The sequence below is a fragment of the Rhipicephalus sanguineus genome, chromosome 1 (genome assembly GCF_013339695.2).
Source record: "Rhipicephalus sanguineus isolate Rsan-2018 chromosome 1, BIME_Rsan_1.4, whole genome shotgun sequence".
Classification (NCBI taxonomy): domain Eukaryota; kingdom Metazoa; phylum Arthropoda; class Arachnida; order Ixodida; family Ixodidae; genus Rhipicephalus; species Rhipicephalus sanguineus.
In genome coordinates, this window is record NC_051176.1 from 146,938,441 (window position 1) to 146,943,877 (window position 5,437).

Sequence of the window (5,437 nt, forward strand, 5' to 3'; positions counted from 1 at the left end):
AGGTGTTTGATCAACATCGACAATTGCTGGGGTTTTACGTGCCAGACCAGGTATGATTATGAGGCACGCCGAAGTGTGGGAATCAGGATTAATTTTGACCGCTTGGGGTTCTTTAATGTGCACACAAATCTCAGTACGCGGGTGTTCTTTGTATTTCAACCCCATCGAAATGCGGCCACCGTGGCCGGGAATCTATCCCGCGCCCTCGAGCATAACAGCGCGACATCATACATGCTATGCTAGCACGGTGGTTTGCTTGATCAACGTCAGCGTGCATACATACCGCGGGCTGGGCATACATACCACGACAGAAAAACATTGACGCAGCTACCCCTTGCTTAACTAAAACTTTTTGTTGGGCTAGTTGGTGCATTTGAGCAGTGAACAGGCGTCAACAAAACGAAGACAAGAAGAGACAAGGACGTACGTCTACTAACAACTGGAACCAGTTGTTAGTAGGCGTACGTCCTTGTCTCTTCTTGTCTTCGTTTCGTTGACCGCCTTTTATTCACTACCCCTTGCTTCTTACTTTTTTTTTTTACTGCAGTAGTGGGCAGCGTATTACGCACGCAGCACGTACTTATCAATGGAGGCTTGTGAGCCTGCACTAGCATGACACAAATCTCAGCACGCAACCAGAAAATGGTGACGACGAAGTCGCCACCACGGCACAGCACTGTCTCTTCGACGCCGTATGCACAGACGTAGTTTGCATTGCAGGGCTTCTCTCCGTTTTCCAGAGCTTTCCTGAGAAAGTAGCCTTCAGACAAAGTAATTTTTTTCTAAACCATAGTGCAGTATTACTGGCGCAATGGCTGCTCGAGCTGTTCGCGCCAAAATCAAGCACTAGAACGGCGCACGCGCGGGCGCTCACCGCGGTACAGTGCGGCCGGTCGTCTGGGCGCGAGCGGCTGAGTTATGTCGCGACTCCCCGCCAGGCGCCCTTTTTCGGCGCGCCACCTATCCAGCGCTGGTCTCCCATACTTGGCTTATGCTATGCTTTTCCTCTGGCTATGCACCTGCCTTCTCCCGGCTGGGCTATGCTGCGAACATCGCTGTACTCCATCCGGAGGTGCGTAGGGCTTGCCCAATTTCATGGTTTAGCTAGGTTTAAAGGAGTTAAGCAGTGTCATCCACCATCTCGCCTTTTACCAAGGAGAGCTGACGTCATCACCAACGTTATACCACCTGTGCTCGGCGCAGCTGGGCATTGAATCTCCCTCACCCGGCAGAAGAACCACGTATGCTGGCAGCAGTGTTGTACGGAACGGCGTTCCAAGGAACGACGTTCCAGGAACTAGCTCCTTTTGGGAGGAACAACGGTAACTAGTTACGTTTACGAGAGAACTCCTGTAAACGTTCCACGGCACTGAAAAGACGTACGCTAATACGCGGCATGTCATGCAGAGCCGCGAGCGTTAAAGGGACACTAAAGGCAAATATTAAGTCGACGTTGATTGTTGAAATAGCGGTCCAGAAACCTCGTAGTGCTACTTTTGTGCCAAGGAAGTGCTTATTTTGAAATAAAATCACGTTTTAGTGGTCCGCATCGCGTTAGCGCACTTCAAGTGCCCAACGTTGCCCGCCTTTACTGCGCGGCGGCGTGTAATGGCGGCGTGCGCCATTCGGGCATCCCGCAACATCACATGCATGCGGCATTTTGTCGAACGTTCTGTCAGAGAGACTTTCACGAGCGCGCAGAACACACGCGGCAGTACGCGATACCGAAACTACTACTGAGACGCGACCTCGTGAGCGAAGCAGGGCACCGGGCGTAGCGCAGTTCGGCGAAAACGGAACCTATGAACCACGCGCGCCGTTCCCCATGGCAACGCCAGAGGTTCTTTTTTCCATGAATCAAACAGAAACGAACAAACAGCATTTTATTATGTCTCTTGATGCACGGAAGGTTCTTTTTTATTGCTGCTAGCTTGATTACTAGTGATTAATTGTAGGCAGACTCTCATACGTCATCGGGATCATTTTCAAAATGTGCCGCTCGTGGCGCTCATCGTGTGATACATTTAGCTTAATTTCTCGGTAAGTAGGGCACTGCTGTTGATAATATTGCCGTTTTAGACGTTGTCATACATTGAGCTTTCACTCTGACAAATTTTTATTTGCCTTTAGTGTCCCTTTAAGTCAGTTCCTGGCGAGTTCGCTCTGCCACGGCCGCTGGGAGATTGAGAGGCCGTGGCTCTGCTATCTCTGGCACTCGAAGGTTTCGCTGAGCCATGCGCAGGCGCCTCGGCTTTTTAGCTCGTGTACCAAACGACCACACCTCATTTTCCCCACCCCCAGCGCTTCGATGGAACGGCTCTTCAGCATTCCAAACGAAGTGCTCACGAGAAAATATGCTCATCTGTCGGACATCAGCATCGATGTTGTTGATGATGACGACGAAAACATTTCTTTATTGAAGTGCGAAGAAAACGGGGAGCGTCCCTATTCCGGGACTCCAATGACAACCTCTGCGATAGCCCGGGCCCGCCGGACGAGCGCCCGACAGACCTCGAGGCCGCCGTCGCCTTCGATGCAATTCTTGCGGAGTTCAAGCATGATATTTTACTAAGTTGAGAATACTTATACTGGAAATTATTTCCCACTCATATTGCAATATTGAATCAGTACACATAAAACACATTTATATAGTTCAATTCGATTCGGCTTCTTGCGCAAGAAATGTAATGATAGTGGTACACGCGCGGAAACTTGTATTTGAACATCTGAAGCTCAGTAGCTTGCCTGCGCATTTGAAGAGCAACGTGAAAAGTGCCACATGTGTTGAGCTTGTAATCAGCGAGCACCGATGTTGAAGTTAGTCATGTATGAAGTATAGTATCTAATTCTCTCTAAAAAATATTTGTCTAGGATCGTTTCCTTAGATAACTTTTACCTCCATATAAACTGCTGCAACAATATGCTAATTCGTGTAATGTACGTAGTCTGATGTGATCTTTAAGTTGCTCGCTATCTCGACTCAAGATTGTCGGTCACAATATTTTAATATTAAAAATACCAAATGTAAGGTTAATGTAATGACACGTTCCAATTTCAGAATTGTAAGTGAAACGCGTTCTCTTCGCAATTAGGGAACTTTTGACAGGAACTCGTTCCAAGATTGAGAAGGGACGAGCTTTCGTTCCTGCTTTAGAGGAACGTGTACAACACTGGCTGGCAGCATATATTCTCCTAGATCTTCAAAACCCCCGTTAAACCTTTCGTCGAAGCATTCTAAGGTTGTAAAAAACGGTATAGTCATGTCATGCCTTAAGTCTTCCCTTAATAAGTCGTGTGAGCACAAAATGGGTGCCAGCTTTAACGCACGGGTTACGCCTCTTTTAGATTTAGGTTATCCTCGCGTTGCAGCGGCCACTGTGGCTGAATGTTTAAAGGAGTCGGTTTAAGTCCAAGCATGGTTGCAGAAAGCCATAGTAAAAAAACTTGTCGTAGGTATTCCTTACATTCATTGCGTATCTCACAGGCTAAAGAAAGTGGGAAGTAGATACGGTTGTTAATGTTGTTTTTACGGCTGCTAATAAGCTAGGCAAGATTTGTGCCGCTGTGCAGCGAAAGAACGAGCGAGTAACAGACAAGAAGCAGGCAGAAATTTGTTTCGTAAAACACACCAACAAATTCACTGACTGCAGTACAGGTGTGGCGTATGAGGTTTCTTTTAGCTGCGGCCGCTTCTACATAGGACAGACGGGCCGCTGTGTTAACCAAAGATTATTGGAACATAATAGATCGCTAAGCGGAGCCTCACCTTCTATTCTTTCTTTTCATTGCCGAGAGTGTAAGCGCACACCAAAATTCGATGAATGCGCAGTTCTGTACAAGCACAGGAATGAAGAAACGCGTCTAATGATTGAGGCATGGCATATCGATAATAGTGGTCGCGCATGCATGAGTCAACCGTCGATTTACTTGTATAATGAAGATAAGTTTTCGTGCCTCCATTCTTTACCGCCGTTGTGCGCCTTCGCAGTTGTTTAGTCGGCGTTTGTGATGTCTTGACTTCTTTCTTGTGCCCGTATTTGCACGCCCTGTCTTTCAGAATGAAAATATATATGTGGAACCATTCCCTGCTAATAAACAGATTACTAACGCTTTTCTTCGTCTTCCTTTTATTTTATTGTGACATAGACTTGCATTTTGTGTGTATATGTGCATTAGATGTGCGCCGTTAGACCGGTGTTGTGAAAGAAGTGAAGCAGAGTCTAATATGCTTGCGGTAATGTCTGGGCCCATTATGCACGACCAACTAGCCCAACAATTAATTCTTTTAGAGGTAGATGGTTCTTGATACATGCGCTCAATTAGATGCACGCGGCGAGTCTAAGCTGTCCGATTGAGGTAACAAGGAACCACATGATCTTCGCCTTGCTCGCGTTCGACTGCAACTCAACGTTGTATTAATAATATTATTGTGGATGATTAAAACGTAACTCCGACTTTAATGTCAACTAAATAGCCGAGATTTAATATATATTTTATTTATAAAGATAATGAGCGCATTCATTTCCGCGTCGCGACTTATTTCCGCGACATACATCTCGGGATAATATGAATCGGACAATTATCAGCAATCATTCTTAGTAAATAGTCCCAGATACGCATGATATATTACTCAAATGTACACAGTTGCAATATTTCACAAGCGGAGGACGTTGCGGGAAAGTAGTTTCCGAGAAAGTCCGAGTATGTTTTCTGGCGAGCTGTTAGATGTCCAGCCCATTTGGCCAAGAGTGGCCTCGAGCAAACATTTCCGTACATAAGCGCTTGCTGCTTCATTATATCCATCTATAATAGCAAATTTGCAAATGTATCGAAGTATCTGAAGATACAATTGGGAATTATCATATCGGATACAGTAATTCTGGAAGTATCTTGTATCTGTATCTCAAATACTTCTTGCCCGAGTATCTTGTATCATATCGCGATACAATTTCAAAGTATCTTTGTCCAGCCCTGACCTGGGTAATTTTTAAATATATTTTTGGGGAACTTTTTAACAAAGTTCTGGGTGCGGCTTTTACATGGGTGCGGCCGCCATTGCGCCATTGCACGAGTAGTACGGTAGTTATCCGTCAGCAAGGAGTCAGCAGGGCGCCAGCACAACTGTAAATGTAAGCAGCTCATTAAAGCATCCACTGACATACCTTCAGAAACCATTAGCATGCTTTACAGTTATTACATTTTATTACATTTAATAACGCTTCAAGCCACTGTTACTAGATGGACAATTGAAACACTGTCACATTCAGCATGTCAAACTTTGCACATTTTCAGTGCAAATAGAAAATGAATTATTGAAGTGTTTTCTTTGGTTACTCAACTTAATCAGACAACTAATACAAAATTTTTGTTTTGATGTACTATCCGTCCTCTAGTTAAGCATTGTCAGGCAGCAGAGCATGAAAGATTAAATAGATCA